General features: G+C 42.9%; 1 protein-coding gene across 1 annotated transcript in view; it reads right to left on the reverse strand.

Moving 5' to 3' along the window:
- Positions 1-10261, reverse strand: part of TDRD9 (tudor domain containing 9) — a 99105-nt gene extending 88844 nt beyond the window's left edge. The window contains exon 1 of the mRNA XM_053282528.1: positions 10159-10261. The gene's annotated coding sequence lies outside the window, so the exon portion shown is untranslated. The remainder of the gene's footprint in view (positions 1-10158) is intronic.
- Between the last annotated feature and the right edge of the window lie 863 nt (positions 10262-11124).

The raw sequence follows: 11124 nt of genomic DNA on the forward strand, positions 1-11124 counted from the left end.
TATAGGCAAAAAAAAAATTTTTTTTAAGTGTTATGCCAATGTTGGCAGAGCCAGCATAATCTACAATGAACAATTCCAAAAGATGAGATCAGCAGTGTGGTACCATATGATGGCGCTGAGAGTTCCAATACAAGAGGCACTCAGCTAGGCCTGCAAGGTCAATGCTTATGCTATCTGCCAAGTGGGAGACCTGGGTTCTAATCTTGTTGGCTACTAAGCTGATCAAGTATCTTACCTGCACAGGAGTCATGTCTCCAGCAGAGGCACGGCTCCTCAGAAAACACCAAGGTGTGAAATGGATGGTGAGAGAACTAGAGTGTTTTAGACACCTTTCCCCTCAGAAGGAGAGCAGTTGCGACTGCCCTGAGGAAGTATTTTTCAAGCTGAGAAACTTCCCAGTCTTTTTGTTCAAGCCCTCCTTCCCTGCCTCAGTGGCATTCTCCCAGAATGGAAGTTGGTCACACCATGTAGAAGGTACAAAAGGAGAAAACTGCTAACACACCTGCAGGCATTTTACACTTCTATAGAACTATGGGTGGTCATCTGGTAGCTCCAGCACTAGAGCTATATACAAATAAATTCATTTCTTTATGAAACACAACTTTGGACTTTGAGAAATATAATGTCTTTAAAAATGGTCCAAAATAGATTCTTACAATCTTTGCTGGTACTCCCTGCCTTGGACCCTTCTGTTCTTTGCAGACTTGTGTTGGCTGTTACAACCATATACAAAGTGATAAACTACTGGTTAAAGATAATCTTTAGGGATCCTGTGTGCCCCCTTCACACTGTACTTGAGGAAATGAGTATTCAGTCCTGGAAGGAGTAAGTCTCTCTCTCTCTCTACACACACACACACACACACACACACACACACACACACCCGCCTGACTCCAAAGACTCTGGGCAGTTCACAAAAGTAAATAAAATAAAAGCAAAATAAAACTCATTACTCATTAGTAATGAGTTTGGGCTTTTCAGAACAAATATAAAAGGTCAGTCCAGGTTAGGTGATTGTTTGGAAAATCAAAAGATTGTTTGGAAAGGTAAAAGACAGTGGTACCTCAAAACAGTGGTACATTTGTTGGTAACCTCCAGACTGGACTTCTGTAAGCGCTCTACGTGGGGCTGCCTTTGTATGCAGTCCGGAAACTTCAGTTGGTTCAGAATAAGGCAGCCAGGTTGGTCTCTGGGTCATCTCGGAGAGACCATATTACTCCTTTATTGATAGAGTTACACTGACTGCCAATAGGTTTCCGGGCAAAATACAAAGTGCTAGTTATAACTTATAAAGCCCTAAACAGCTTAGGCCCTGGGTATTTAAGAGAGCGTCTTCTTCGCTATGAGCCCCACCGGCCGTTGAGGTCACTTGAGGAGGTCCGTCTCCAGTTGCCACCAACTCGTTCGGTGGCTACACAGAGAAGGGCCTTCTCGGCTGCTGCCCCGAGATTGTGGAATGCGCTCCCTGCTGGGATACGATCCTCCCCATCTCTCACAATTTTCAGAAAACACCTGAAAACACACCTCTTCAACCAGGCTTTTTCAGCTTTTTAAAATTTGTTTTTAAATAGTTCTGAATATTTAATTGTTGTTTTATGATGTTTTTAATTGTTAATTATTGTTTTATGTTTTATAATTTTTGTTTTAATGGTTAATTGATTTTAATGGTGTTTTAATGTAAACCGCCCTGAGCCTTTTGGAAGGGCGGTATAAAAGTTTTAATAATAAATAAATAATAATAATAAAAGGAAAGCAGTACACTAAGGTGTGAAAGTTCGTACATTCCATACAAAACAGTCTTTGGAACACAAAGCTATTTTTCTGCACTAGGTCACACAGCATATGTACAGCACAGCGGTCAAAAGCAGAATGAAGAAACAAAATGGCTACACTTCTGGTTCCATGGATTCTGTCCAGAGAATTCAAAATCTGAAATATCAGGGTTTGGTAAATCGAGGTTTCTCTGTACTATACAGAAATCTTAGTCTATCAGTCATTTGAGCTTTAGCTGCTCACTCTGCATTATGAATACTACTGATGAGATCCTTTGCTTTTAAAATGATGTATACACATATCTCAGCAGGCACCACCTTCAAAGAGGCATAATCCTGTATGCAGACAAGAAGGGGGGAGTGCTTCTTCCAAGATGGCGCATGCACTCAGAGGTTCTGTATGTTCTTGTATTAATGTAGTTCAACTTAAAAAAAAAAAAAAAGCTGTCAAATTGATTGAGGGCACTTTTTTGTCGACGTATTTAATCCAGGAGTTCCCATCCTTGGGTCCCTAGATGATTTGGGATAATGATGGATGTTTATATAACTTTTCAACAAAAGTTCCCAAAGCGGTTGACAAAGAGAAATAAAAATAAATAAAGATGGATCCCTGCCCCCAGAGGGCTCACAATCTGTGCTGGGGCTGGATAGGGCCAATTGCTCTCCTCCTGCTCAATAAAGAGAACCACCACTTTTAAAAAGGTGCCTCTTTGCTCAGTTATCAGGGGACTAATTCAGAAACTAGCCCCACAACATTCAGTGAGACTTACTCCCAGGCACATGTATATAGAATTCTCTCCCTCACCCCTTCCTCTCTAGGGGATGGCATAGCTTGCTTGCACTATGCAGTTTTGGTCTGTTCACTAAAATGATGCTGTCTATTCTAAATAAGCCTACTGCATTTTGCTTACTCTTGTTCATGGCATGCTATAAATAATCTGGATCCCTTCTATTCTATAGAACATTTTCCTTCACACGCTCATGGAATTGTTTGGGGGAACATACACTTTGAATCAGCATTTAATCAGATTTCCACACATTGGCTGAACTAGCATTATTCATGGGTTTGGGCTTTTTTTTTTTTGCAGAATCTGTTTTCTGGGGGTAAAGTATGGGCTTTTTTGGAACAATTCCCCCCCCCACCCCCTTCCTTTACTTTTGCTGATATAATGCTTCAGTTATTACAGAATACAGATTGGATTTGACAGCTGAAGCAGCAGCAGAGGAGTTTGCCAGATATTTTTACAGCATGTCTTACAAATGTTATTTTCCCTAGATTGAGATGAGGATATAAAGGCCTACTCCATTTCAACTATGAGCCCTTGAGTAGTTATCACAGAACACCATAACAGGAAGGGCCCTCCATATCTACATGGTAGTAGGAGAGATACAGTTACCATGTGGATGCTTCTATTCTGTGAAATGCTAAGGAAATACAAAGTTGCAACTGGTCCAACTTACAGGACATGTTTGGCCTCAAGCCTGCAGCCAGTTCTCAAGTTGGAAAATAAGGGATTTCAGATTTAGCAAGTGCTTCTGGGTCTGACAGTGACAAAGTTCAGACATAATGCAAAACCATGGCTTGTTGCGTTAAAACATGGTTTCACACTGTGTGTGAACCTAAGCCTGCCCCAAACCATGGTTTGCTTGGAACATACAAACCGGGATCTGGAAACACAGATGGAAATTGCTAGGTACAAACTATCTGTAGCTTGCTGTTCTGCCTGAATTCAGAGAAGATAACCAACTGCATTTAGGGTCATTTGCTCTGCTTGAAGAGGGCTGCTGCAGTGAAGTTGAGAGGAAACAAAAGCAGACATGCAAATCTGAAACTTAGTTTCGCCTGCTGTACACTGGGGCACTTTCCAGACTGTGAGCGCTATACAGCGGTTGGAGGTGGCTTAAAATGTTTTAGCTTGGCACAATTATATTCAAAACGTAAAGGGTGGAAGCCATTTGCTGCATAGTTCATGGTACAGCTGTAGCCATTTGTATTGCCACCCATAACAACGTGTTTTCCCAGGCAGGGAGCATTCATATTGGTTGTAAGATGTGCTCTTCATGCCCTCCTACTGCCCCATTTTGGGCCAATGGGGTTGCAGAAGAGGTGGGGGGTGACAACAATATTTTCTTCTCCCCCTTGGTGGCTTTGTGCAAAGCCATCAGCAGGGAGAGCAGTCTTTTCTAGCTTAACTATTCCTTGCAATGGCTGACAATTGGTTTTTAAACTCATTTTTAAAACTCACTGGCAGAGGCTGGAAGAGGAAAGGAAGAACAGAAGGAAATATAAAAAGCAATAAGCAAAATGGGTTTAAACATTAACAGGGAAGGGAGCGAAAAGCAAATAAAAAGGAAATTGCACTGATTCATCATTGAGGCTTTGCACAAGAGCACCCAGGAATTTCTTTTCTTTTCTTTTTAAGAATTGTTTCAAAAGCTGAGAGGAGATTAAGATACTGAAGCGTCAAACTGCTGAATGAACCCACCACATTACACTGTGGAATCAGCAGGACTGCCCTCCTAAAATGGCAAAATACAGCTTTCTTTTTTTTTGCAACGCAAACGCAACTTTGTAGCACTGAAATGCAAAGATGAAACCCAAAAGAAGGCATCAGATATGCGAACAGCACCTTGCTGTCAGCACAGGCACTGTGGTAATACAGAAACACACTTAGATACATAGTGACACTGTTGTAGCGTGTAATCTAGAAAGTGCCCAGTACACCTGGAAGCTCAAATCATGCTGGGGGCTAGCAAAACCATAGTTTTGTGCTAAGTCTGAACTCAACCTATGGCTGCGTTCAATGGTGTAAATTATGGGGGGGGGAGCAAACTCAAGTCTCACATTTTGGGTAAATGTGTATATATACATTTACCAATAAAAGATACAGATTGATGACATCCAGACTAAGTGCTCTGTAAACATGGATCCTTGCAGAAGTGGAAGGGGTTACACTGACAAAGCACTTACTCTGGCTGCTCCCGGGTACTGTATATTTTTAGTAAGTACCCACCTCCTTTATTACGATCCATAAACCCCGGGGGGGGGGTATAAATAGCAAGCAGAAAATAATCAGTTTCACAACTGAACAGACACACACAGAGGTTTTTTAGGTGCTTTCAAATAAAATACAGAACTTTTAAAAAAAGACTTCAGGAACAAGGATAAACACTTTTAAGTCAATCTTGTGAGCCACCTAGGAAAAGACTCCAGTGCTGAAAAGTGGCATATAAATAAATAAATATAAATATAAATATAAATATAAATATAAATATAAATATAAATTAAAAAACAAAGAGTCCTGTTGATGTCAATGGAGAAAATTAATATTGTGCCTAACCAGAGCGGTTGCATTGTTTTGGCTGAGGCAATCCAGGATGAGCTGGTAAAATTCTTGGGCTGTACCACAGTCAGGGGCGCAGCTAGGCGAGAGGGGGCCTGTGTTCATCCCTCTCTCTGGCGGCCCCCCAGAGTGAGGGAGATAATGAAGAAAATAGGGAGGGGTGCAGCTGGAGGGCCCTCAGGAGCTGGGGGCCCGTGTTCTTTGAACCCTTTCGCTCAATTATAGCTACGCCCCTGACCACAGTAGACCACTACAGGAAGGGAAACTCCATTTTACATGGAAGAAGTTGGGCTTTTTTTAATGTGGCTTATCCCTGTCAGTACCCTTCAGGACTGTACCTGAAGTGGTTTTGTGCAGAATTCTAACAATTTCATCACTTCAGTCTCCCACTGAAAGTGGGTGCACTTTAATTTTCATTTTTTCCAGAGACAGGGAGCAAGCATAAACGGGACTGTGGTAAAGAGGGGCTTAACCTTCCCTCCCCCTGCAGTTCGGATCTCCGTACAGTTATTATTTAAGAGAAAAATGGAAATAGAACAATTGGGGGGGGGGAGAGATCCACAGTAGCACTTGCAGCAAGGTTGCACTGCTCCAGAAAGCTGAACTACTGGTTACAGAAAAGGAACTATCTGAACTACTCATGTAGCTGAAGGCGTTTCGCTAGTGCAAGGACTAGTCTGGGGCAGAGATGAATTCCTTTGTGCAGCCACCATGCACTGTGTCCTTATGCTAGCATGACAGCATTACTCCAGGTGCTACGCATAGCGGTTAACACTTCACTGAGTCGGTTTCGGAGAACACTTTGTAGAATGGTTCTCCAAGCCAACATGCCAGATTTAAACTTCACCTCTGACATAATTCACTAGGAGGCATTAAGTCAGTCACTATTCTAGGAACACAGAAACTGTCTTATGCCAAGTCAGGTTATCGGTCCATCTCACTCAATACTGTCTACATCGACAGGCAGTGGCTCCACTGTTCCCTCTAAGACATGCGCACTTGCGCACGCTCACAAGTTTTTGGATGTCCACTCAGTTCAATTTAGATCCCGCTCAGGTTGAATCAGGAAGGCCCCACTCTGAATGCAGGTGCACACACACTGCCTTGATACTGCCGCCCAGAACAAAACTCATTCCACACACAGATGAAAACAAAATTAGAGGGACCACTGAATGGCTCTCCAAGGTGCAGGAGCTTCTCCCAGCCCTACCTGGAGATGCCAGGCAGTGAACCTGGGACCCTGTGCATGCAAAGCAGATGCTCTAAAACTGAACTATGGCCCCATCGATTAAGGAGTATATAGCACTTACATTTATATACCACTCTATAGCTGGAAGCTCTCTAAGCGGTTTACAATGATTTAGCATATTGCCCCCCAACATTCTGGGTACTCATTTTACCGACCTCAGAAGGATGGAAGGCTGAGTCAACCTTGAGCCCCTGGTCAGGATCGAACTTGTAACCTTCTGGTTACAGGGCAGCAGTTTTACCACTGCACCACCAGGGGCTTACAGCTCCTTACAGCTCCCATCTTACAGCTCCCATCCGAACATAAAGCAAAGTGGACCCTGCTTAGCAAAGGAGACAATTTGCGCTTGTTACCACAGGCCAGCTCTTCTTCCCAGTTTGAGGCTTCCTATGTACAAGGGGATGGGAGCACTGCAAGGTGTCCTTTGTATGTTACAGCAGTGGTGTGCAAGTTACTTATATGGCTTACACTGCATTACGTTGCCACAGCATTTGTAGCACTGATATATTATGAGCAGGGACAAGCCACACAGATCCTTTCCACCCAAATGTTACCTTTTATATATGCCACCCTTTAGAACTACTCAACAACTGCTGGGAAGGGTCTTCAGAACAGCAAAATCCTCAGGGACGAATTTTTGGAAAGCTCCATGGGTTGTGGAGTGAAGGAGGGACCAGCTACAATTATCCCTCCCCTGTAGCGCCAGGGCAGCATTGGTCTGGGAGTCAGCCACTATTATTCACTTTTTCCCACCAAAGTAATGGGATGTAAAAGTGCTCAACCTTTGCTAGACTGTACACCTTCGTGAGAACTAACTTTGCCCTTTCTTTGCAAGGCTTTCCAGCCAGGTTTCTAAACAAATTCCTTGGGGGGAAAACTCACAGCCTTCATAGCATTCTGTCACAACGCTACAACACCGGCTGGCAACTCTACCCACCCTGTGGCAAGTTCAGAGATGTCAGTATGGAGACATCAACAGCTCTGCATGCTTTGACCAAGGCTAGAAGAGATTTCAAACTGCTAGGGAAAAAAGTATTTCTGGCAGGGTTGGAAACATCCCAACAGCCTTGTTGGCAGGCACCTAGAAGTCTGTTGGCAGCACCTAGGCATCAGTATTTAGAGAAATATTGTCTCCAAGGCTGGAGATGGCCTTTAGCCATCAGACTAGTAGCCATTGATAAACCCATCCTCCATGTATTTGTCCAAGTCCCTTTTAAAGCCATCCAAGTTAATGTCCATCACCATATCCCATAGCTGAGAATTCCACAGATTAATGATGCACTGTGTGTAAATGTACTTCCTTTTGTCGGTCCTAAGTTCCCTGGCCTTGTTTCATGGGACAACCCCAGTTGTATTGTTGTGAGAGAGAAAGAAAAATATCTCTGCCTACTCTCTCCATCCACACCATGCAAGATTTTATAGACCTCGATCATGTCTCCCTGTAGTCTCCTCTTTTCCAAACTAAAAAGCCCCAGATGCTGTAGCCTTGCTCATAAGAAGGTTGCTTCAGGAAGTTGGTTTAGATCATCTTGGTTGCCCTCTTCTACACCTTTTCCAGTTCTACAATGTCATCTTTAAGGTACGGTGACCAGAACTGCATGCAATACTCCAGGTGTTGCAGCACCATCGATTTGTATAAGGGCATTATGATATTAGCATTTTTATTTTCAGTCCCCTTCCTAATGATCCCTAGTATGGAATCTGCCTTTTTCACAGCTGCCGCACACCAAGTTGACACTTTCAACGAGCTGTCCACCATGACCCCAAGGTCTCTCTCCTGAGCAGTCACCTACAGCTCAGACTCCAACAGCATTTTGAACTGCCATTTTGTCGCCCACTCCCCCAGTTTGGAGAGACCTTTTTGGATCTCCTCATATTCTGTTTTGGTGGCATCTACAGACTAACCTCCTTTGATCACCTTAATAGGCAGCAGGGTACATAACGAAGTTGGTCTTCTCTTAAATACCCTGAGCCAAGCCATTATGATAAAAATAATTATCATAAGAACTATATAACTACCATAAAGTTAACTCCACGCCCGCGCCTTGGGCCTTGTGCCATTAGTGTTGGAAAATGAATTCCAGTCATCCTGACGAAATAACTCACAGGTCATCTTTAGTAAATGTCATCTTTAACACCTGACGCTGCTAAAATATAGTCGAGCAAAGAGTGCTAGATATGGAGAAACAAAGACACCTAAGTTTGATTACTGCAAAGAACACCTTAAGCAGTTTTTCAAACTACCCCCAGCCAGCAGGATATTTGATACACCTGACCACTTTAAGTCATAGAAGAGCTTTCTCACAGGCACACTTTAATGTGTTACCTTCTGCGGTGTTAGAAGGGAGGTTTAAGGAAATTCCCTTAAGGAATCGGTTATTCCCTTGTAGCGCTGGAGTTGTAGAGTCAGTAGCGCACGTCCTTTTACACTGTGCCTTTTATAGGACTATTCACCCTATATGGATAGAACCTCTTTTAAAAGACAAACCAGGTTATTCTGATGATTATTATGTTTCTTATTTTTTAATGGAATTGCCACATGGAGGTTACAGAGAGGATTGCAAGATTTTGTGCTGCAGCATGTAAAATGAGATGAGATAAACTTAGCTGTGTATGACCTTACCATGCTTGTAACTCAATTTTATGTAATTTATTTTTTTTGATGTTGTATATTTTTATTGTATTATATTGTTTTTATTCCTTTGTGGGTTTTTTTGGTCATGGACTGTAATAAATTTGATTTGATTTGATTACCATACAGTTATATAATTCCCATACAGTATTGCTGATGTTGAAGGCAGACTACCTATACAAGCCAGTGTTAACTCTGATGCGCTAGCCGGAACTTGCTTTTCTTATTCTTTGGTTTAGCTGGAGGTAGCACCAGGTCTTGGACCAAGTGTTTGGTATATCTCCTTGCCTTTGTTTGGCTGAATTGTGGGCTCAGTGACAGCCACAGTAGTGGCGGGGCTGAAAAGGAGGTGCACCTTCACTAACTGGGAAAGCAGGACGGCTGCACGTTCTTTTGGTAGGGCTTGTGTTTGAGCCGTTAGTGGGGATTCTGAAAGGGAGGGGGCTCCAATAATGAGCTCATGAGGGCTTCTGCCATTTGAGTAGGATCTATGAAAACTAAAGAGGGGTGCCCAAATAAAATTAAGCAAAGAAAGCAAATAGAATATCCAAAGGTCGAATTAGGAACAAAAAGGGTGTTTGGAATTTGGTAAAAGTAAAGTAAACAGGCCTGAGATGGGCATTCAATTTGAAGAGTTCTCTGTGCTGTTCTCTGAAGCAAGACAGGAAAGGAACTGGGGCTTTGGGGCTCCACCTACTGCTAACCAGAAGTTCTGCTGTGGTAGCTTTCTGTCTGTTCCTGTGGCACAATGGATACAAAACCCTATTGTGTAAAGGATGGGCTCCAATTACGACAGAAAAACACATTTTTCCACCGTGATTTTCTGTGGGGGAAATGGGGGACTGGGGACTTGGGGGGTGGCATTCCTGGACAGCTGGAGACCCACGAGGAGCACAGTAGGGCACTTTATTTCCCCTTTATTTGCCACTTTGGGACAATTTTTCCAGCTTCTAGAAACCTAAACCCCCATTCCCATTGCTTTAATGTCCTGTTATCCGCAGTTCCATTACCTGCGGAAATCTATGGGAACAGAATCCCGCAGATAACAGGATACACCTGTACATACGTGCTCTACATTATCATTTCTTCACACACAGGACGATAACCCAACATTTCACAAACAGGTCTTTTTAGGTTAAAGTGAGATGGAGGAGAGGGTACCTGGTTCACAGAGAGGACAACTGCTGTCTAATGCATCAAGTTCTTCTGCCTCCAGTTGTCGGTATCTTTCAACATATTCGACTCCAGCACTTTGTTGAGCATTTATTCTAGATGGGGGGTGGGGGAGATAGAAACAAGATCAGAATTGTTTGTTTTCTACACACACACACACACACACACACACACACCATACCCAATTTAAAAAACCAAAATCTGCTAAAAGAAATTATCCTAAGTTATTCTTGAACTGTGGCAGACCTCCCTAAAATGCCACCATATTTCCTAAGCAACAAGATGCTCCACTTCCCAAACACAATACAAAAAACTGCATAGCAACAGCAGTTGCCTTTTATTTGGATTGAGTAACACCACCAAGTAGCAGGCAAGTACTAAAGCTGCAGTTCAGGGCGATATGACAAAAATCCTGCACAGCAGTAACGTTAGCAGCAGCAATGTGAAAGCCAAAAACCCAGCAGCATATATCCTGGCTCTTTTTATGGAAGCTTGTCCCATCTTGACTTCACAGGGAGGGTTTTTACAATCATGAAATGCCCTAGTCAACTCCAGCGTTTTAAAAGAGAAACTTCTAAGGCAATACTATTCCAACAGTTTCAGGGCAGCTTACTAGCCAGGCCAAGCCATAACTTATGTCCATATCTTCTTACCATACCACACATACGCACTAATCCTAGATTAGCTAGGCTAGAAGGTTGGCTACTACTGTAAGTTATAGGAAAAGCTGTAGCAACATTAAAAGAGGAAAGGGGCAATTTGGAGGGGCATGAAAAAAAGATTGTGCCATTGAATCAGTGTCGACTCCTGGCAACCACAGAGCCATGTGGTTTTCGCGGTAGAATATAGGAGGGGTTTACCATTGCCATCTCCCGTGCAGTATGAGATGATACTTTTCAACACATTCCTATATTGCTGCTGCCAGATACTGGTCCAAATATTCTATTGGGCTGC

Source organism: Hemicordylus capensis, chromosome 1, assembly GCF_027244095.1.
Source record: "Hemicordylus capensis ecotype Gifberg chromosome 1, rHemCap1.1.pri, whole genome shotgun sequence".
In the NCBI taxonomy this organism is placed as follows: domain Eukaryota; kingdom Metazoa; phylum Chordata; class Lepidosauria; order Squamata; family Cordylidae; genus Hemicordylus; species Hemicordylus capensis.